Genomic DNA, 21,405 nt, shown 5'->3' with positions numbered 1-21,405 from the left:
CAAATCCTGTCTGGCTTCCTCTCCGGCCTTTATTCACCTCCCGTGTAGCTGTGAGTGTGTGAGCCTGCAGGGCCCCATGGAATTGCCTAGAAGTAGGCTGAATCGCTGCAAGGGCTGAACAGCAGTATCGGGCAGGCTCGGGCAACGCGCGGCCCGTTCGGGTTATCGCTTCTCGGCCTTTTGGCTAAGATCAAGTGTAGTATCTGTTCTTATCAGTTTAATATCTGATACGTCCCCTATCTGGGGACCATATATTAAATGGATTTTTAGAACAGGGAGATGGAAATAGAGCTTGCTCTGTCCACTCCACGCATTGACCTGGTATTGCAGTATTTCCAGGACCGGTGCACCCTTTCCTTATGTGTTGACTAAAAGCAGATTCCAAAAGTGTTTTTTGTCTTTGCTATTGTTTCTGTCTTTCTGAAGGGATCTCCCCTTTTAATCCCATTATTTCAACACCTGTTGGACAATGCATGAGTGATAATGAGCTCATTGATTAAATGCAATTAATGAATAGATTGCCACCTCTTGTTGTGTGTCGTCTGTGTTTCTGTGTTTCCGGCATTTCACATTGGAACACCTCATTCACCTTCCTTGTCTTCTCTCCGCCCTCCCTTTTAGGTAAGTTAAAGAGCTGCACCTGAGCCAGCCACTGATTGATTGATTGATTGATTGATTGATTGATTGATTGATTGATTGATTGATTGATTGATTGATTTATTGATTGATTGATGCAGCACAACAGTCAAATAGTGGAGTGGAGTAGGGGAACAGCAAACAGCCAATAAAGCAGCCCGCCCGCTCGCCTGCCCGCCACAATGGACCTACCTGTGTACACTAGATGGATGTGATGGAATGTACTGTCGTCCCTACATTTCAAGAAGAAGTAAGAATTGCAGTTGCAACAAAGCCTTGCTTGCCTACAAAGAGAGCAGCAATTTGGATTTGTTACTATGTTACCTAGAAGAATAACAAACTGTGCAAGGATGGAGGTTGTAGGAGCAAGGAGAAGTTGCCTGTAAAGTTGGTGGATGCCTATTTTCCATTTTGCAGTCCCTTGTCTCCCTCTTGTGGCCTCCTGGAGGCAACTAGCTGTGCAAAAAAAAGACAGCCTGGCGGCCGGCTGTTGCAGTGTTGCCCTCTCAGGCAACACTGAGTGACTGACTGAGCCTCACCGTCTTATATAAAGTTCAGACGGAACTTTGCACGTGTCATAGTGGAGCCCTCAGGATTCCAGAGCCAGCTTTCTGACATCATAATGGGGCCTCAGAGATAAAAGCCTGGGCCCAGGCAGTGTTGGTCAGTGCTGCTCAGCAGGCAGCACTGGACTGGACTGGATTACAGCTGATACAAGGTGTGAAGGAACAAGGGGTGGCTGTGGGCATGCACTTGCTGCCGCTGCCAGTGTTTATCTGCATGGCAGCAGGGCATTTGGGCGTTGCCAGGAAGGCGTTTTTATGTAGATTCCTCCTCTTTCAGCACTGCATTGTGGTGCAAGCAAAAGAAGCAAATCCTGTCTGGCTTCCTCTCCGGCCTTTATTCACCTCCCGTGTAGCTGTGAGTGTGTGAGCCTGCAGGGCCCCATGGAATTGCCTAGAAGTAGGCTGAATCGCTGCAAGGGCTGAACAGCAGTATCGGGCAGGCTCGGGCAACGCGCGGCCCGTTCGGGTTATCGCTTCTCGGCCTTTTGGCTAAGATCAAGTGTAGTATCTGTTCTTATCAGTTTAATATCTGATACGTCCCCTATCTGGGGACCATATATTAAATGGATTTTTAGAACAGGGAGATGGAAATAGAGCTTGCTCTGTCCACTCCACGCATTGACCTGGTATTGCAGTATTTCCAGGACCGGTGCACCCTTTCCTTATGTGTTGACTAAAAGCAGATTCCAAAAGTGTTTTTTGTCTTTGCTATTGTTTCTGTCTTTCTGAAGGGATCTCCCCTTTTAATCCCATTATTTCAACACCTGTTGGACAATGCATGAGTGATAATGAGCTCATTGATTAAATGCAATTAATGAATAGATTGCCACCTCTTGTTGTGTGTCGTCTGTGTTTCTGTGTTTCCGGCATTTCACATTGGAACACCTCATTCACCTTCCTTGTCTTCTCTCCGCCCTCCCTTTTAGGTAAGTTAAAGAGCTGCACCTGAGCCAGCCACTGATTGATTGATTGATTGATTGATTGATTGATTGATTGATTGATTGATTGATGCAGCACAACAGTCAAATAGTGGAGTGGAGTAGGGGAACAGCAAACAGCCAATAAAGCAGCCCGCCCGCTCGCCTGCCCGCCACAATGGACCTACCTGTGTACACTAGATGGATGTGATGGAATGTACTGTCGTCCCTACATTTCAAGAAGAAGTAAGAATTGCAGTTGCAACAAAGCCTTGCTTGCCTACAAAGAGAGCAGCAATTTGGATTTGTTACTATGTTACCTAGAAGAATAACAAACTGTGCAAGGATGGAGGTTGTAGGAGCAAGGAGAAGTTGTCTGTAAAGTTGGTGGATGCCTATTTTCCATTTTGCAGTCCCTTGTCTCCCTCTTGTGGCCTCCTGGAGGCAACTAGCTGTGCAAAAAAAAGACAGCCTGGCGGCCGGCTGTTGCAGTGTTGCCCTCTCAGGCAACACTGAGTGACTGACTGAGCCTCACCGTCTTATATAAAGTTCAGACGGAACTTTGCACGTGTCATAGTGGAGCCCTCAGGATTCCAGAGCCAGCTTTCTGACATCATAATGGGGCCTCAGAGATAAAAGCCTGGGCCCAGGCAGTGTTGGTCAGTGCTGCTCAGCAGGCAGCACTGGACTGGACTGGATTACAGCTGATACAAGGTGTGAAGGAACAAGGGGTGGCTGTGGGCATGCACTTGCTGCCGCTGCCAGTGTTTATCTGCATGGCAGCAGGGCATTTGGGCGTTGCCAGGAAGGCGTTTTTATGTAGATTCCTCCTCTTTCAGCACTGCATTGTGGTGCAAGCAAAAGAAGCAAATCCTGTCTGGCTTCCTCTCCGGCCTTTATTCACCTCCCGTGTAGCTGTGAGTGTGTGAGCCTGCAGGGCCCCATGGAATTGCCTAGAAGTAGGCTGAATCGCTGCAAGGGCTGAACAGCAGTATCGGGCAGGCTCGGGCAACGCGCGGCCCGTTCGGGTTATCGCTTCTCGGCCTTTTGGCTAAGATCAAGTGTAGTATCTGTTCTTATCAGTTTAATATCTGATACGTCCCCTATCTGGGGACCATATATTAAATGGATTTTTAGAACAGGGAGATGGAAATAGAGCTTGCTCTGTCCACTCCACGCATTGACCTGGTATTGCAGTATTTCCAGGACCGGTGCACCCTTTCCTTATGTGTTGACTAAAAGCAGATTCCAAAAGTGTTTTTTGTCTTTGCTATTGTTTCTGTCTTTCTGAAGGGATCTCCCCTTTTAATCCCATTATTTCAACACCTGTTGGACAATGCATGAGTGATAATGAGCTCATTGATTAAATGCAATTAATGAATAGATTGCCACCTCTTGTTGTGTGTCGTCTGTGTTTCTGTGTTTCCGGCATTTCACATTGGAACACCTCATTCACCTTCCTTGTCTTCTCTCCGCCCTCCCTTTTAGGTAAGTTAAAGAGCTGCACCTGAGCCAGCCACTGATTGATTGATTGATTGATTGATTGATTGATTGATTGATGCAGCACAACAGTCAAATAGTGGAGTGGAGTAGGGGAACAGCAAACAGCCAATAAAGCAGCCCGCCCGCTCGCCTGCCCGCCACAATGGACCTACCTGTGTACACTAGATGGATGTGATGGAATGTACTGTCGTCCCTACATTTCAAGAAGAAGTAAGAATTGCAGTTGCAACAAAGCCTTGCTTGCCTACAAAGAGAGCAGCAATTTGGATTTGTTACTATGTTACCTAGAAGAATAACAAACTGTGCAAGGATGGAGGTTGTAGGAGCAAGGAGAAGTTGTCTGTAAAGTTGGTGGATGCCTATTTTCCATTTTGCAGTCCCTTGTCTCCCTCTTGTGGCCTCCTGGAGGCAACTAGCTGTGCAAAAAAAAGACAGCCTGGCGGCCGGCTGTTGCAGTGTTGCCCTCTCAGGCAACACTGAGTGACTGACTGAGCCTCACCGTCTTATATAAAGTTCAGACGGAACTTTGCACGTGTCATAGTGGAGCCCTCAGGATTCCAGAGCCAGCTTTCTGACATCATAATGGGGCCTCAGAGATAAAAGCCTGGGCCCAGGCAGTGTTGGTCAGTGCTGCTCAGCAGGCAGCACTGGACTGGACTGGATTACAGCTGATACAAGGTGTGAAGGAACAAGGGGTGGCTGTGGGCATGCACTTGCTGCCGCTGCCAGTGTTTATCTGCATGGCAGCAGGACATTTGGGCGTTGCCAGGAAGGCGTTTTTATGTAGATTCCTCCTCTTTCAGCACTGCATTGTGGTGCAAGCAAAAGAAGCAAATCCTGTCTGGCTTCCTCTCCGGCCTTTATTCACCTCCCGTGTAGCTGTGAGTGTGTGAGCCTGCAGGGCCCCATGGAATTGCCTAGAAGTAGGCTGAATCGCTGCAAGGGCTGAACAGCAGTATCGGGCAGGCTCGGGCAACGCGCGGCCCGTTCGGGTTATCGCTTCTCGGCCTTTTGGCTAAGATCAAGTGTAGTATCTGTTCTTATCAGTTTAATATCTGATACGTCCCCTATCTGGGGACCATATATTAAATGGATTTTTTAGAACAGGGAGATGGAAATAGAGCTTGCTCTGTCCACTCCACGCATTGACCTGGTATTGCAGTATTTCCAGGACCGGTGCACCCTTTCCTTATGTGTTGACTAAAAGCAGATTCCAAAAGTGTTTTTTGTCTTTGCTATTGTTTCTGTCTTTCTGAAGGGATCTCCCCTTTTAATCCCATTATTTCAACACCTGTTGGACAATGCATGAGTGATAATGAGCTCATTGATTAAATGCAATTAATGAATAGATTGCCACCTCTTGTTGTGTGTCGTCTGTGTTTCTGTGTTTCCGGCATTTCACATTGGAACACCTCATTCACCTTCCTTGTCTTCTCTCCGCCCTCCCTTTTAGGTAAGTTAAAGAGCTGCACCTGAGCCAGCCACTGATTGATTGATTGATTGATTGATTGATTGATTGATTGATTGATTGATTGATTGATTGATGCAGCACAACAGTCAAATAGTGGAGTGGAGTAGGGGAACAGCAAACAGCCAATAAAGCAGCCCGCCCGCTCGCCTGCCCGCCACAATGGACCTACCTGTGTACACTAGATGGATGTGATGGAATGTACTGTCGTCCCTACATTTCAAGAAGAAGTAAGAATTGCAGTTGCAACAAAGCCTTGCTTGCCTACAAAGAGAGCAGCAATTTGGATTTGTTACTATGTTACCTAGAAGAATAACAAACTGTGCAAGGATGGAGGTTGTAGGAGCAAGGAGAAGTTGTCTGTAAAGTTGGTGGATGCCTATTTTCCATTTTGCAGTCCCTTGTCTCCCTCTTGTGGCCTCCTGGAGGCAACTAGCTGTGCAAAAAAAAGACAGCCTGGCGGCCGGCTGTTGCAGTGTTGCCCTCTCAGGCAACACTGAGTGACTGACTGAGCCTCACCGTCTTATATAAAGTTCAGACGGAACTTTGCACGTGTCATAGTGGAGCCCTCAGGATTCCAGAGCCAGCTTTCTGACATCATAATGGGGCCTCAGAGATAAAAGCCTGGGCTCAGGCAGTGTTGGTCAGTGCTGCTCAGCAGGCAGCACTGGACTGGACTGGATTACAGCTGATACAAGGTGTGAAGGAACAAGGGGTGGCTGTGGGCATGCACTTGCTGCCGCTGCCAGTGTTTATCTGCATGGCAGCAGGGCATTTGGGCGTTGCCAGGAAGGCGTTTTTATGTAGATTCCTCCTCTTTCAGCACTGCATTGTGGTGCAAGCAAAAGAAGCAAATCCTGTCTGGCTTCCTCTCCGGCCTTTATTCACCTCCCGTGTAGCTGTGAGTGTGTGAGCCTGCAGGGCCCCATGGAATTGCCTAGAAGTAGGCTGAATCGCTGCAAGGGCTGAACAGCAGTATCGGGCAGGCTCGGGCAACGCGCGGCCCGTTCGGGTTATCGCTTCTCGGCCTTTTGGCTAAGATCAAGTGTAGTATCTGTTCTTATCAGTTTAATATCTGATACGTCCCCTATCTGGGGACCATATATTAAATGGATTTTTAGAACAGGGAGATGGAAATAGAGCTTGCTCTGTCCACTCCACGCATTGACCTGGTATTGCAGTATTTCCAGGACCGGTGCACCCTTTCCTTATGTGTTGACTAAAAGCAGATTCCAAAAGTGTTTTTTGTCTTTGCTATTGTTTCTGTCTTTCTGAAGGGATCTCCCCTTTTAATCCCATTATTTCAACACCTGTTGGACAATGCATGAGTGATAATGAGCTCATTGATTAAATGCAATTAATGAATAGATTGCCACCTCTTGTTGTGTGTCGTCTGTGTTTCTGTGTTTCCGGCATTTCACATTGGAACACCTCATTCACCTTCCTTGTCTTCTCTCCGCCCTCCCTTTTAGGTAAGTTAAAGAGCTGCACCTGAGCCAGCCACTGATTGATTGATTGATTGATTGATTGATTGATTGATTGATTGATTGCAGCACAACAGTCAAATAGTGGAGTGGAGTAGGGGAACAGCAAACAGCCAATAAAGCAGCCCGCCCGCTCGCCTGCCCGCCACAATGGACCTACCTGTGTACACTAGATGGATGTGATGGAATGTACTGTCGTCCCTACATTTCAAGAAGAAGTAAGAATTGCAGTTGCAACAAAGCCTTGCTTGCCTACAAAGAGAGCAGCAATTTGGATTTGTTACTATGTTACCTAGAAGAATAACAAACTGTGCAAGGATGGAGGTTGTAGGAGCAAGGAGAAGTTGTCTGTAAAGTTGGTGGATGCCTATTTTCCATTTTGCAGTCCCTTGTCTCCCTCTTGTGGCCTCCTGGAGGCAACTAGCTGTGCAAAAAAAAGACAGCCTGGCGGCCGGCTGTTGCAGTGTTGCCCTCTCAGGCAACACTGAGTGACTGACTGAGCCTCACCGTCTTATATAAAGTTCAGACGGAACTTTGCACGTGTCATAGTGGAGCCCTCAGGATTCCAGAGCCAGCTTTCTGACATCATAATGGGGCCTCAGAGATAAAAGCCTGGGCCCAGGCAGTGTTGGTCAGTGCTGCTCAGCAGGCAGCACTGGACTGAACTGGATTACAGCTGATACAAGGTGTGAAGGAACAAGGGGTGGCTGTGGGCATGCACTTGCTGCCGCTGCCAGTGTTTATCTGCATGGCAGCAGGGCATTTGGGCGTTGCCAGGAAGGCGTTTTTATGTAGATTCCTCCTCTTTCAGCACTGCATTGTGGTGCAAGCAAAAGAAGCAAATCCTGTCTGGCTTCCTCTCCGGCCTTTATTCACCTCCCGTGTAGCTGTGAGTGTGTGAGCCTGCAGGGCCCCATGGAATTGCCTAGAAGTAGGCTGAATCGCTGCAAGGGCTGAACAGCAGTATCGGGCAGGCTCGGGCAACGCGCGGCCCGTTCGGGTTATCGCTTCTCGGCCTTTTGGCTAAGATCAAGTGTAGTATCTGTTCTTATCAGTTTAATATCTGATACGTCCCCTATCTGGGGACCATATATTAAATGGATTTTTAGAACAGGGAGATGGAAATAGAGCTTGCTCTGTCCACTCCACGCATTGACCTGGTATTGCAGTATTTCCAGGACCGGTGCACCCTTTCCTTATGTGTTGACTAAAAGCAGATTCCAAAAGTGTTTTTTGTCTTTGCTATTGTTTCTGTCTTTCTGAAGGGATCTCCCCTTTTAATCCCATTATTTCAACACCTGTTGGACAATGCATGAGTGATAATGAGCTCATTGATTAAATGCAATTAATGAATAGATTGCCACCTCTTGTTGTGTGTCGTCTGTGTTTCTGTGTTTCCGGCATTTCACATTGGAACACCTCATTCACCTTCCTTGTCTTCTCTCCGCCCTCCCTTTTAGGTAAGTTAAAGAGCTGCACCTGAGCCAGCCACTGATTGATTGATTGATTGATTGATTGATTGATTGATTGATTGATTGATTGATTGATTGATTGATTGATTGATTGATTGATGCAGCACAACAGTCAAATAGTGGAGTGGAGTAGGGGAACAGCAAACAGCCAATAAAGCAGCCCGCCCGCTCGCCTGCCCGCCACAATGGACCTACCTGTGTACACTAGATGGATGTGATGGAATGTACTGTCGTCCCTACATTTCAAGAAGAAGTAAGAATTGCAGTTGCAACAAAGCCTTGCTTGCCTACAAAGAGAGCAGCAATTTGGATTTGTTACTATGTTACCTAGAAGAATAACAAACTGTGCAAGGATGGAGGTTGTAGGAGCAAGGAGAAGTTGTCTGTAAAGTTGGTGGATGCCTATTTTCCATTTTGCAGTCCCTTGTCTCCCTCTTGTGGCCTCCTGGAGGCAACTAGCTGTGCAAAAAAAAGACAGCCTGGCGGCCGGCTGTTGCAGTGTTGCCCTCTCAGGCAACACTGAGTGACTGACTGAGCCTCACCGTCTTATATAAAGTTCAGACGGAACTTTGCACGTGTCATAGTGGAGCCCTCAGGATTCCAGAGCCAGCTTTCTGACATCATAATGGGGCCTCAGAGATAAAAGCCTGGGCCCAGGCAGTGTTGGTCAGTGCTGCTCAGCAGGCAGCACTGGACTGGACTGGATTACAGCTGATACAAGGTGTGAAGGAACAAGGGGTGGCTGTGGGCATGCACTTGCTGCCGCTGCCAGTGTTTATCTGCATGGCAGCAGGGCATTTGGGCGTTGCCAGGAAGGCGTTTTTATGTAGATTCCTCCTCTTTCAGCACTGCATTGTGGTGCAAGCAAAAGAAGCAAATCCTGTCTGGCTTCCTCTCCGGCCTTTATTCACCTCCCGTGTAGCTGTGAGTGTGTGAGCCTGCAGGGCCCCATGGAATTGCCTAGAAGTAGGCTGAATCGCTGCAAGGGCTGAACAGCAGTATCGGGCAGGCTCGGGCAACGCGCGGCCCGTTCGGGTTATCGCTTCTCGGCCTTTTGGCTAAGATCAAGTGTAGTATCTGTTCTTATCAGTTTAATATCTGATACGTCCCCTATCTGGGGACCATATATTAAATGGATTTTTAGAACAGGGAGATGGAAATAGAGCTTGCTCTGTCCACTCCACGCATTGACCTGGTATTGCAGTATTTCCAGGACCGGTGCACCCTTTCCTTATGTGTTGACTAAAAGCAGATTCCAAAAGTGTTTTTTGTCTTTGCTATTGTTTCTGTCTTTCTGAAGGGATCTCCCCTTTTAATCCCATTATTTCAACACCTGTTGGACAATGCATGAGTGATAATGAGCTCATTGATTAAATGCAATTAATGAATAGATTGCCACCTCTTGTTGTGTGTCGTCTGTGTTTCTGTGTTTCCGGCATTTCACATTGGAACACCTCATTCACCTTCCTTGTCTTCTCTCCGCCCTCCCTTTTAGGTAAGTTAAAGAGCTGCACCTGAGCCAGCCACTGATTGATTGATTGATTGATTGATTGATTGATTGATTGATTGATTGATTGATGCAGCACAACAGTCAAATAGTGGAGTGGAGTAGGGGAACAGCAAACAGCCAATAAAGCAGCCCGCCCGCTCGCCTGCCCGCCACAATGGACCTACCTGTGTACACTAGATGGATGTGATGGAATGTACTGTCGTCCCTACATTTCAAGAAGAAGTAAGAATTGCAGTTGCAACAAAGCCTTGCTTGCCTACAAAGAGAGCAGCAATTTGGATTTGTTACTATGTTACCTAGAAGAATAACAAACTGTGCAAGGATGGAGGTTGTAGGAGCAAGGAGAAGTTGTCTGTAAAGTTGGTGGATGCCTATTTTCCATTTTGCAGTCCCTTGTCTCCCTCTTGTGGCCTCCTGGAGGCAACTAGCTGTGCAAAAAAAAAGACAGCCTGGCGGCCGGCTGTTGCAGTGTTGCCCTCTCAGGCAACACTGAGTGACTGACTGAGCCTCACCGTCTTATATAAAGTTCAGACGGAACTTTGCACGTGTCATAGTGGAGCCCTCAGGATTCCAGAGCCAGCTTTCTGACATCATAATGGGGCCTCAGAGATAAAAGCCTGGGCCCAGGCAGTGTTGGTCAGTGCTGCTCAGCAGGCAGCACTGGACTGGACTGGATTACAGCTGATACAAGGTGTGAAGGAACAAGGGGTGGCTGTGGGCATGCACTTGCTGCCGCTGCCAGTGTTTATCTGCATGGCAGCAGGGCATTTGGGCGTTGCCAGGAAGGCGTTTTTATGTAGATTCCTCCTCTTTCAGCACTGCATTGTGGTGCAAGCAAAAGAAGCAAATCCTGTCTGGCTTCCTCTCCGGCCTTTATTCACCTCCCGTGTAGCTGTGAGTGTGTGAGCCTGCAGGGCCCCATGGAATTGCCTAGAAGTAGGCTGAATCGCTGCAAGGGCTGAACAGCAGTATCGGGCAGGCTCGGGCAACGCGCGGCCCGTTCGGGTTATCGCTTCTCGGCCTTTTGGCTAAGATCAAGTGTAGTATCTGTTCTTATCAGTTTAATATCTGATACGTCCCCTATCTGGGGACCATATATTAAATGGATTTTTAGAACAGGGAGATGGAAATAGAGCTTGCTCTGTCCACTCCACGCATTGACCTGGTATTGCAGTATTTCCAGGACCGGTGCACCCTTTCCTTATGTGTTGACTAAAAGCAGATTCCAAAAGTGTTTTTTGTCTTTGCTATTGTTTCTGTCTTTCTGAAGGGATCTCCCCTTTTAATCCCATTATTTCAACACCTGTTGGACAATGCATGAGTGATAATGAGCTCATTGATTAAATGCAATTAATGAATAGATTGCCACCTCTTGTTGTGTGTCGTCTGTGTTTCTGTGTTTCCGGCATTTCACATTGGAACACCTCATTCACCTTCCTTGTCTTCTCTCCGCCCTCCCTTTTAGGTAAGTTAAAGAGCTGCACCTGAGCCAGCCACTGATTGATTGATTGATTGATTGATTGATTGATTGATTGATTGATTGATTGATTGATGCAGCACAACAGTCAAATAGTGGAGTGGAGTAGGGGAACAGCAAACAGCCAATAAAGCAGCCCGCCCGCTCGCCTGCCCGCCACAATGGACCTACCTGTGTACACTAGATGGATGTGATGGAATGTACTGTCGTCCCTACATTTCAAGAAGAAGTAAGAATTGCAGTTGCAACAAAGCCTTGCTTGCCTACAAAGAGAGCAGCAATTTGGATTTGTTACTATGTTACCTAGAAGAATAACAAACTGTGCAAGGATGGAGGTTGTAGGAGCAAGGAGAAGTTGTCTGTAAAGTTGGTGGATGCCTATTTTCCATTTTGCAGTCCCTTGTCTCCCTCTTGTGGCCTCCTGGAGGCAACTAGCTGTGCAAAAAAAAGACAGCCTGGCGGCCGGCTGTTGCAGTGTTGCCCTCTCAGGCAACACTGAGTGACTGACTGAGCCTCACCGTCTTATATAAAGTTCAGACGGAACTTTGCACGTGTCATAGTGGAGCCCTCAGGATTCCAGAGCCAGCTTTCTGACATCATAATGGGGCCTCAGAGATAAAAGCCTGGGCCCAGGCAGTGTTGGTCAGTGCTGCTCAGCAGGCAGCACTGGACTGGACTGGATTACAGCTGATACAAGGTGTGAAGGAACAAGGGGTGGCTGTGGGCATGCACTTGCTGCCGCTGCCAGTGTTTATCTGCATGGCAGCAGGGCATTTGGGCGTTGCCAGGAAGGCGTTTTTATGTAGATTCCTCCTCTTTCAGCACTGCATTGTGGTGCAAGCAAAAGAAGCAAATCCTGTCTGGCTTCCTCTCCGGCCTTTATTCACCTCCCGTGTAGCTGTGAGTGTGTGAGCCTGCAGGGCCCCATGGAATTGCCTAGAAGTAGGCTGAATCGCTGCAAGGGCTGAACAGCAGTATCGGGCAGGCTCGGGCAACGCGCGGCCCGTTCGGGTTATCGCTTCTCGGCCTTTTGGCTAAGATCAAGTGTAGTATCTGTTCTTATCAGTTTAATATCTGATACGTCCCCTATCTGGGGACCATATATTAAATGGATTTTTAGAACAGGGAGATGGAAATAGAGCTTGCTCTGTCCACTCCACGCATTGACCTGGTATTGCAGTATTTCCAGGACCGGTGCACCCTTTCCTTATGTGTTGACTAAAAGCAGATTCCAAAAGTGTTTTTTGTCTTTGCTATTGTTTCTGTCTTTCTGAAGGGATCTCCCCTTTTAATCCCATTATTTCAACACCTGTTGGACAATGCATGAGTGATAATGAGCTCATTGATTAAATGCAATTAATGAATAGATTGCCACCTCTTGTTGTGTGTCGTCTGTGTTTCTGTGTTTCCGGCATTTCACATTGGAACACCTCATTCACCTTCCTTGTCTTCTCTCCGCCCTCCCTTTTAGGTAAGTTAAAGAGCTGCACCTGAGCCAGCCACTGATTGATTGATTGATTGATTGATTGATTGATTGATTGATTGATTGATTGATTGATGCAGCACAACAGTCAAATAGTGGAGTGGAGTAGGGGAACAGCAAACAGCCAATAAAGCAGCCCGCCCGCTCGCCTGCCCGCCACAATGGACCTACCTGTGTACACTAGATGGATGTGATGGAATGTACTGTCGTCCCTACATTTCAAGAAGAAGTAAGAATTGCAGTTGCAACAAAGCCTTGCTTGCCTACAAAGAGAGCAGCAATTTGGATTTGTTACTATGTTACCTAGAAGAATAACAAACTGTGCAAGGATGGAGGTTGTAGGAGCAAGGAGAAGTTGTCTGTAAAGTTGGTGGATGCCTATTTTCCATTTTGCAGTCCCTTGTCTCCCTCTTGTGGCCTCCTGGAGGCAACTAGCTGTGCAAAAAAAAGACAGCCTGGCGGCCGGCTGTTGCAGTGTTGCCCTCTCAGGCAACACTGAGTGACTGACTGAGCCTCACCGTCTTATATAAAGTTCAGACGGAACTTTGCACGTGTCATAGTGGAGCCCTCAGGATTCCAGAGCCAGCTTTCTGACATCATAATGGGGCCTCAGAGATAAAAGCCTGGGCCCAGGCAGTGTTGGTCAGTGCTGCTCAGCAGGCAGCACTGGACTGGACTGGATTACAGCTGATACAAGGTGTGAAGGAACAAGGGGTGGCTGTGGGCATGCACTTGCTGCCGCTGCCAGTGTTTATCTGCATGGCAGCAGGGCATTTGGGCGTTGCCAGGAAGGCGTTTTTATGTAGATTCCTCCTCTTTCAGCACTGCATTGTGGTGCAAGCAAAAGAAGCAAATCCTGTCTGGCTTCCTCTCCGGCCTTTATTCACCTCCCGTGTAGCTGTGAGTGTGTGAGCCTGCAGGGCCCCATGGAATTGCCTAGAAGTAGGCTGAATCGCTGCAAGGGCTGAACAGCAGTATCGGGCAGGCTCGGGCAACGCGCGGCCCGTTCGGGTTATCGCTTCTCGGCCTTTTGGCTAAGATCAAGTGTAGTATCTGTTCTTATCAGTTTAATATCTGATACGTCCCCTATCTGGGGACCATATATTAAATGGATTTTTAGAACAGGGAGATGGAAATAGAGCTTGCTCTGTCCACTCCACGCATTGACCTGGTATTGCAGTATTTCCAGGACCGGTGCACCCTTTCCTTATGTGTTGACTAAAAGCAGATTCCAAAAGTGTTTTTTGTCTTTGCTATTGTTTCTGTCTTTCTGAAGGGATCTCCCCTTTTAATCCCATTATTTCAACACCTGTTGGACAATGCATGAGTGATAATGAGCTCATTGATTAAATGCAATTAATGAATAGATTGCCACCTCTTGTTGTGTGTCGTCTGTGTTTCTGTGTTTCCGGCATTTCACATTGGAACACCTCATTCACCTTCCTTGTCTTCTCTCCGCCCTCCCTTTTAGGTAAGTTAAAGAGCTGCACCTGAGCCAGCCACTGATTGATTGATTGATTGATTGATTGATTGATTGATTGATTGATTGATGCAGCACAACAGTCAAATAGTGGAGTGGAGTAGGGGAACAGCAAACAGCCAATAAAGCAGCCCGCCCGCTCGCCTGCCCGCCACAATGGACCTACCTGTGTACACTAGATGGATGTGATGGAATGTACTGTCGTCCCTACATTTCAAGAAGAAGTAAGAATTGCAGTTGCAACAAAGCCTTGCTTGCCTACAAAGAGAGCAGCAATTTGGATTTGTTACTATGTTACCTAGAAGAATAACAAACTGTGCAAGGATGGAGGTTGTAGGAGCAAGGAGAAGTTGTCTGTAAAGTTGGTGGATGCCTATTTTCCATTTTGCAGTCCCTTGTCTCCCTCTTGTGGCCTCCTGGAGGCAACTAGCTGTGCAAAAAAAAGACAGCCTGGCGGCCGGCTGTTGCAGTGTTGCCCTCTCAGGCAACACTGAGTGACTGACTGAGCCTCACCGTCTTATATAAAGTTCAGACGGAACTTTGCACGTGTCATAGTGGAGCCCTCAGGATTCCAGAGCCAGCTTTCTGACATCATAATGGGGCCTCAGAGATAAAAGCCTGGGCCCAGGCAGTGTTGGTCAGTGCTGCTCAGCAGGCAGCACTGGACTGGACTGGATTACAGCTGATACAAGGTGTGAAGGAACAAGGGGTGGCTGTGGGCATGCACTTGCTGCCGCTGCCAGTGTTTATCTGCATGGCAGCAGGGCATTTGGGCGTTGCCAGGAAGGCGTTTTTATGTAGATTCCTCCTCTTTCAGCACTGCATTGTGGTGCAAGCAAAAGAAGCAAATCCTGTCTGGCTTCCTCTCCGGCCTTTATTCACCTCCCATGTAGCTGTGAGTGTGTGAGCCTGCAGGGCCCCATGGAATTGCCTAGAAGTAGGCTGAATCGCTGCAAGGGCTGAACAGCAGTATCGGGCAGGCTCGGGCAACGCGCGGCCCGTTCGGGTTATCGCTTCTCGGCCTTTTGGCTAAGATCAAGTGTAGTATCTGTTCTTATCAGTTTAATATCTGATACGTCCCCTATCTGGGGACCATATATTAAATGGATTTTTAGAACAGGGAGATGGAAATAGAGCTTGCTCTGTCCACTCCACGCATTGACCTGGTATTGCAGTATTTCCAGGACCGGTGCACCCTTTCCTTATGTGTTGACTAAAAGCAGATTCCAAAAGTGTTTTTTGTCTTTGCTATTGTTTCTGTCTTTCTGAAGGGATCTCCCCTTTTAATCCCATTATTTCAACACCTGTTGGACAATGCATGAGTGATAATGAGCTCATTGATTAAATGCAATTAATGAATAGATTGCCACCTCTTGTTGTGTGTCGTCTGTGTTTCTGTGTTTCCGGCATTTCACATTGGAACACCTCATTCACCTTCCTTGTCTTCTCTCCGCCCTCCCTTTTAGGTAAGTTAAAGAGCTGCACCTGAGCCAGCCACTGATTGATTGATTGATTGATTGATTGATTGATTGATTGATTGATTGATTGATGCAGCACAACAGTCAAATAGTGGAGTGGAGTAGGGGAACAGCAAACAGCCAATAAAGCAGCCCGCCCGCTCGCCTGCCCGCCACAATGGACCTACCTGTGTACACTAGATGTATGTGATGGAATGTACTGTCGTCCCTACATTTCAAGAAGAAGTAAGAATTGCAGTTGCAACAAAGCCTTGCTTGCCTACAAAGAGAGCAGCAATTTGGATTTGTTACTATGTTACCTAGAAGAATAACAAACTGTGCAAGGATGGAGGTTGTAGGAGCAAGGAGAAGTTGTCTGTAAAGTTGGTGGATGCCTATTTTCCATTTTGCAGCCCCTTGTCTCCCTCTTGTGGCCTCCTGGAGGCAACTAGCTGTGCAAAAAAAAGACAGCCTGGCGGCCGGCTGTTGCAGTGTTGCCCTCTCAGGCAATACTGAGTGACTGACTGAGCCTCACCGTCTTATATAAAGTTCAGACGGAACTTTGCACGTGTCATAGTGGAGCCCTCAGGATTCCAGAGCCAGCTTTCTGACATCATAATGGGGCCTCAGAGATAAAAGCCTGGGCCCAGGCAGTGTTGGTCAGTGCTGCTCAGCAGGCAGCACTGGACTGGACTGGATTACAGCTGATACAAGGTGTGAAGGAACAAGGGGTGGCTGTGGGCATGCACTTGCTGCCGCTGCCAGTGTTTATCTGCATGGCAGCAGGGCATTTGGGCGTTGCCAGGAAGGCGTTTTTATGTAGATTCCTCCTCTTTCAGCACTGCATTGTGGTGCAAGCAAAAGAAGCAAATCCTGTCTGGCTTCCTCTCCGGCCTTTATTCACCTCCCGTGTAGCTGTGAGTGTGTGAGCCTGCAGGGCCCCATGGAATTGCCTAGAAGTAGGCTGAATCGCTGCAAGGGCTGAACAGCAGTATCGGGCAGGCTCGGGCAACGCGCGGCCCGTTCGGGTTATCGCTTCTCGGCCTTTTGGCTAAGATCAAGTGTAGTATCTGTTCTTATCAGTTTAATATCTGATACGTCCCCTATCTGGGGACCATATATTAAATGGATTTTTAGAACAGGGAGATGGAAATAGAGCTTGCTCTGTCCACTCCACGCATTGACCTGGTATTGCAGTATTTCCAGGACCGGTGCACCCTTTCCTTATGTGTTGACTAAAAGCAGATTCCAAAAGTGTTTTTTGTCTTTGCTATTGTTTCTGTCTTTCTGAAGGGATCTCCCCTTTTAATCCCATTATTTCAACACCTGTTGGACAATGCATGAGTGATAATGAGCTCATTGATTAAATGCAATTAATGAATAGATTGCCACCTCTTGTTGTGTGTCGTCTGTGTTTCTGTGTTTCCGGCATTTCACATTGGAACACCTCATTCACCTTCCTTGTCTTCTCTCCGCCCTCCCTTTTAGGTAAGTTAAAGAGCTGCACCTGAGCCAGCCACTGATTGATTGATTGATTGATTGATTGATTGATTGATTGATTGATTGATTGATTGATGCAGCACAACAGTCAAATAGTGGAGTGGAGTAGGGGAACAGCAAACAGCCAATAAAGCAGCCCGCCCGCTCGCCTGCCCGCCACAATGGACCTACCTGTGTACACTAGATGGATGTGATGGAATGTACTGTCGTCCCTACATTTCAAGAAGAAGTAAGAATTGCAGTTGCAACAAAGCCTTGCTTGCCTACAAAGAGAGCAGCAATTTGGATTTGTTACTATGTTACCTAGAAGAATAACAAACTGTGCAAGGATGGAGGTTGTAGGAGCAAGGAGAAGTTGTCTGTAAAGTTGGTGGATGCCTATTTTCCATTTTGCAGTCCCTTGTCTCCCTCTTGTGGCCTCCTGGAGGCAACTAGCTGTGCAAAAAAAAGACAGCCTGGCGGCCGGCTGTTGCAGTGTTGCCCTCTCAGGCAATACTGAGTGACTGACTGAGCCTCACCGTCTTATATAAAGTTCAGACGGAACTTTGCACGTGTCATAGTGGAGCCCTCAGGATTCCAGAGCCAGCTTTCTGACATCATAATGGGGCCTCAGAGATAAAAGCCTGGGCCCAGGCAGTGTTGGTCAGTGCTGCTCAGCAGGCAGCACTGGACTGGACTGGATTACAGCTGATACAAGGTGTGAAGGAACAAGGGGTGGCTGTGGGCATGCACTTGCTGCCGCTGCCAGTGTTTATCTGCATGGCAGCAGGGCATTTGGGCGTTGCCAGGAAGGCGTTTTTATGTAGATTCCTCCTCTTTCAGCACTGCATTGTGGTGCAAGCAAAAGAAGCAAATCCTGTCTGGCTTCCTCTCCGGCCTTTATTCACCTCCCGTGTAGCTGTGAGTGTGTGAGCCTGCAGGGCCCCATGGAATTGCCTAGAAGTAGGCTGAATCGCTGCAAGGGCTGAACAGCAGTATCGGGCAGGCTCGGGCAACGCGCGGCCCGTTCGGGTTATCGCTTCTCGGCCTTTTGGCTAAGATCAAGTGTAGTATCTGTTCTTATCAGTTTAATATCTGATACGTCCCCTATCTGGGGACCATATATTAAATGGATTTTTAGAACAGGGAGATGGAAATAGAGCTTGCTCTGTCCACTCCACGCATTGACCTGGTATTGCAGTATTTCCAGGACCGGTGCACCCTTTCCTTATGTGTTGACTAAAAGCAGATTCCAAAAGTGTTTTTTGTCTTTGCTATTGTTTCTGTCTTTCTGAAGGGATCTCCCCTTTTAATCCCATTATTTCAACACCTGTTGGACAATGCATGAGTGATAATGAGCTCATTGATTAAATGCAATTAATGAATAGATTGCCACCTCTTGTTGTGTGTCGTCTGTGTTTCTGTGTTTCCGGCATTTCACATTGGAACACCTCATTCACCTTCCTTGTCTTCTCTCCGCCCTCCCTTTTAGGTAAGTTAAAGAGCTGCACCTGAGCCAGCCACTGATTGATTGATTGATTGATTGATTGATTGATTGATTGATTGATTGATTGATTGATTGATGCAGCACAACAGTCAAATAGTGGAGTGGAGTAGGGGAACAGCAAACAGCCAATAAAGCAGCCCGCCCGCTCGCCTGCCCGCCACAATGGACCTACCTGTGTACACTAGATGGATGTGATGGAATGTACTGTCGTCCCTACATTTCAAGAAGAAGTAAGAATTGCAGTTGCAACAAAGCCTTGCTTGCCTACAAAGAGAGCAGCAATTTGGATTTGTTACTATGTTACCTAGAAGAATAACAAACTGTGCAAGGATGGAGGTTGTAGGAGCAAGGAGAAGTTGTCTGTAAAGTTGGTGGATGCCTATTTTCCATTTTGCAGTCCCTTGTCTCCCTCTTGTGGCCTCCTGGAGGCAACTAGCTGTGCAAAAAAAAGACAGCCTGGCGGCCGGCTGTTGCAGTGTTGCCCTCTCAGGCAACACTGAGTGACTGACTGAGCCTCACCGTCTTATATAAAGTTCAGACGGAACTTTGCACGTGTCATAGTGGAGCCCTCAGGATTCCAGAGCCAGCTTTCTGACATCATAATGGGGCCTCAGAGATAAAAGCCTGGGCCCAGGCAGTGTTGGTCAGTGCTGCTCAGCAGGCAGCACTGGACTGGACTGGATTACAGCTGATACAAGGTGTGAAGGAACAAGGGGTGGCTGTGGGCATGCACTTGCTGCCGCTGCCAGTGTTTATCTGCATGGCAGCAGGGCATTTGGGCGTTGCCAGGAAGGCGTTTTTATGTAGATTCCTCCTCTTTCAGCACTGCATTGTGGTGCAAGCAAAAGAAGCAAATCCTGTCTGGCTTCCTCTCCGGCCTTTATTCACCTCCCGTGTAGCTGTGAGTGTGTGAGCCTGCAGGGCCCCATGGAATTGCCTAGAAGTAGGCTGAATCGCTGCAAGGGCTGAACAGCAGTATCGGGCAGGCTCGGGCAACGCGCGGCCCGTTCGGGTTATCGCTTCTCGGCCTTTTGGCTAAGATCAAGTGTAGTATCTGTTCTTATCAGTTTAATATCTGATACGTCCCCTATCTGGGGACCATATATTAAATGGATTTTTAGAACAGGGAGATGGAAATAGAGCTTGCTCTGTCCACTCCACGCATTGACCTGGTATTGCAGTATTTCCAGGACCGGTGCACCCTTTCCTTATGTGTTGACTAAAAGCAGATTCCAAAAGTGTTTTTTGTCTTTGCTATTGTTTCTGTCTTTCTGAAGGGATCTCCCCTTTTAATCCCATTATTTCAACACCTGTTGGACAATGCATGAGTGATAATGAGCTCATTGATTAAATGCAATTAATGAATAGATTGCCACCTCTTGTTGTGTGTCGTCTGTGTTTCTGTGTTTCCGGCATTTCACATTGGAACACCTCATTCACCTTCCTTGTCTTCTCTCCGCCCTCCCTTTTAGGTAAGTTAAAGAGCTGCACCTGAGCCAGCCACTGATTGATTGATTGATTGATTGATTGATGCAGCACAACAGTCAAATAGTGGAGTGGAGTAGGGGAACAGCAAACAGCCAATAAAGCAGCCCGCCCGCTCGCCTGCCCGCCACAATGGACCTACCTGTGTACACTAGATGGATGTGATGGAATGTACTGTCGTCCCTACATTTCAAGAAGAAGTAAGAATTGCAGTTGCAACAAAGCCTTGCTTGCCTACAAAGAGAGCAGCAATTTGGATTTGTTACTATGTTACCTAGAAGAATAACAAACTGTGCAAGGATGGAGGTTGTAGGAGCAAGGAGAAGTTGTCTGTAAAGTTGGTGGATGCCTATTTTCCATTTTGCAGTCCCTTGTCTCCCTCTTGTGGCCTCCTGGAGGCAACTAGCTGTGCAAAAAAAAGACAGCCTGGCGGCCGGCTGTTGCAGTGTTGCCCTCTCAGGCAACACTGAGTGACTGACTGAGCCTCACCGTCTTATATAAAGTTCAGACGGAACTTTGCACGTGTCATAGTGGAGCCCTCAGGATTCCAGAGCCAGCTTTCTGACATCATAATGGGGCCTCAGAGATAAAAGCCTGGGCCCAGGCAGTGTTGGTCAGTGCTGCTCAGCAGGCAGCACTGGACTGGACTGGATTACAGCTGATACAAGGTGTGAAGGAACAAGGGGTGGCTGTGGGCATGCACTTGCTGCCGCTGCCAGTGTTTATCTGCATGGCAGCAGGGCATTTGGGCGTTGCCAGGAAGGCGTTTTTATGTAGATTCCTCCTCTTTCAGCACTGCATTGTGGTGCAAGCAAAAGAAGCAAATCCTGTCTGGCTTCCTCTCCGGCCTTTATTCACCTCCCGTGTAGCTGTGAGTGTGTGAGCCTGCAGGGCCCCATGGAATTGCCTAGAAGTAGGCTGAATCGCTGCAAGGGCTGAACAGCAGTATCGGGCAGGCTCGGGCAACGCGCGGCCCGTTCGGGTTATCGCTTCTCGGCCTTTTGGCTAAGATCAAGTGTAGTATCTGTTCTTATCAGTTTAATATCTGATACGTCCCCTATCTGGGGACCATATATTAAATGGATTTTTAGAACAGGGAGATGGAAATAGAGCTTGCTCTGTCCACTCCACGCATTGACCTGGTATTGCAGTATTTCCAGGACCGGTGCACCCTTTACTTATGTGTTGACTAAAAGCAGATTCCAAAAGTGTTTTTTGTCTTTGCTATTGTTTCTGTCTTTCTGAAGGGATCTCCCCTTTTAATCCCATTATTTCAACACCTGTTGGACAATGCATGAGTGATAATGAGCTCATTGATTAAATGCAATTAATGAATAGATTGCCACCTCTTGTTGTGTGTCGTCTGTGTTTCTGTGTTTCCGGCATTTCACATTGGAACACCTCATTCACCTTCCTTGTCTTCTCTCCGCCCTCCCTTTTAGGTAAGTTAAAGAGCTGCACCTGAGCCAGCCACTGATTGA

At 47.7% G+C, this 21,405-nt stretch overlaps 15 non-coding genes across 15 annotated transcripts; all 15 read left to right on the top strand.

The window, feature by feature from the left end:
- Positions 1–164: 164 nt before the first annotated feature.
- LOC142729091 (U2 spliceosomal RNA) lies at positions 165–355 on the top strand. The gene has a single exon (XR_012877985.1). It is a non-coding gene; the product is annotated as a U2 spliceosomal RNA (small nuclear RNA).
- A 1,316-nt stretch (positions 356–1,671) lies between these two features.
- Positions 1,672–1,862, top strand: LOC142729090 (U2 spliceosomal RNA). The gene has a single exon (XR_012877984.1). It is a non-coding gene; the product is annotated as a U2 spliceosomal RNA (small nuclear RNA).
- Positions 1,863–3,150: 1,288 nt separating this feature from the next.
- LOC142729088 (U2 spliceosomal RNA) lies at positions 3,151–3,341 on the top strand. The gene has a single exon (XR_012877983.1). It is a non-coding gene; the product is annotated as a U2 spliceosomal RNA (small nuclear RNA).
- A 1,276-nt stretch (positions 3,342–4,617) lies between these two features.
- LOC142729131 (U2 spliceosomal RNA) lies at positions 4,618–4,809 on the top strand. The gene has a single exon (XR_012878021.1). It is a non-coding gene; the product is annotated as a U2 spliceosomal RNA (small nuclear RNA).
- Positions 4,810–6,105: 1,296 nt separating this feature from the next.
- LOC142729087 (U2 spliceosomal RNA) lies at positions 6,106–6,296 on the top strand. The gene has a single exon (XR_012877982.1). It is a non-coding gene; the product is annotated as a U2 spliceosomal RNA (small nuclear RNA).
- A 1,281-nt stretch (positions 6,297–7,577) lies between these two features.
- On the top strand, positions 7,578–7,768 carry LOC142729086 (U2 spliceosomal RNA). Its single transcript, XR_012877981.1, has one exon. It is a non-coding gene; the product is annotated as a U2 spliceosomal RNA (small nuclear RNA).
- A 1,316-nt stretch (positions 7,769–9,084) lies between these two features.
- Positions 9,085–9,275, top strand: LOC142729085 (U2 spliceosomal RNA). Its single transcript, XR_012877980.1, has one exon. It is a non-coding gene; the product is annotated as a U2 spliceosomal RNA (small nuclear RNA).
- Positions 9,276–10,564: 1,289 nt separating this feature from the next.
- Positions 10,565–10,755, top strand: LOC142729083 (U2 spliceosomal RNA). The gene has a single exon (XR_012877978.1). It is a non-coding gene; the product is annotated as a U2 spliceosomal RNA (small nuclear RNA).
- Positions 10,756–12,047: 1,292 nt separating this feature from the next.
- On the top strand, positions 12,048–12,238 carry LOC142729082 (U2 spliceosomal RNA). Its single transcript, XR_012877977.1, has one exon. It is a non-coding gene; the product is annotated as a U2 spliceosomal RNA (small nuclear RNA).
- Positions 12,239–13,530: 1,292 nt separating this feature from the next.
- On the top strand, positions 13,531–13,721 carry LOC142729081 (U2 spliceosomal RNA). The gene has a single exon (XR_012877976.1). It is a non-coding gene; the product is annotated as a U2 spliceosomal RNA (small nuclear RNA).
- A 1,284-nt stretch (positions 13,722–15,005) lies between these two features.
- On the top strand, positions 15,006–15,196 carry LOC142729080 (U2 spliceosomal RNA). Its single transcript, XR_012877975.1, has one exon. It is a non-coding gene; the product is annotated as a U2 spliceosomal RNA (small nuclear RNA).
- A 1,288-nt stretch (positions 15,197–16,484) lies between these two features.
- On the top strand, positions 16,485–16,675 carry LOC142729079 (U2 spliceosomal RNA). Its single transcript, XR_012877974.1, has one exon. It is a non-coding gene; the product is annotated as a U2 spliceosomal RNA (small nuclear RNA).
- Positions 16,676–17,967: 1,292 nt separating this feature from the next.
- On the top strand, positions 17,968–18,158 carry LOC142729077 (U2 spliceosomal RNA). The gene has a single exon (XR_012877973.1). It is a non-coding gene; the product is annotated as a U2 spliceosomal RNA (small nuclear RNA).
- A 1,296-nt stretch (positions 18,159–19,454) lies between these two features.
- On the top strand, positions 19,455–19,645 carry LOC142729076 (U2 spliceosomal RNA). Its single transcript, XR_012877972.1, has one exon. It is a non-coding gene; the product is annotated as a U2 spliceosomal RNA (small nuclear RNA).
- Positions 19,646–20,909: 1,264 nt separating this feature from the next.
- On the top strand, positions 20,910–21,100 carry LOC142729075 (U2 spliceosomal RNA). The gene has a single exon (XR_012877971.1). It is a non-coding gene; the product is annotated as a U2 spliceosomal RNA (small nuclear RNA).
- Positions 21,101–21,405: the final 305 nt, after the last annotated feature.

The sequence above is a fragment of the Rhinoderma darwinii genome, unplaced genomic scaffold (assembly GCF_050947455.1).
Source record: "Rhinoderma darwinii isolate aRhiDar2 unplaced genomic scaffold, aRhiDar2.hap1 Scaffold_707, whole genome shotgun sequence".
Taxonomy (NCBI): Eukaryota; Metazoa; Chordata; class Amphibia; order Anura; family Rhinodermatidae; genus Rhinoderma; species Rhinoderma darwinii.
Note: the sequence above shows the minus strand (reverse complement) of the source record. Positions and strands in the feature narration are given on the sequence as shown.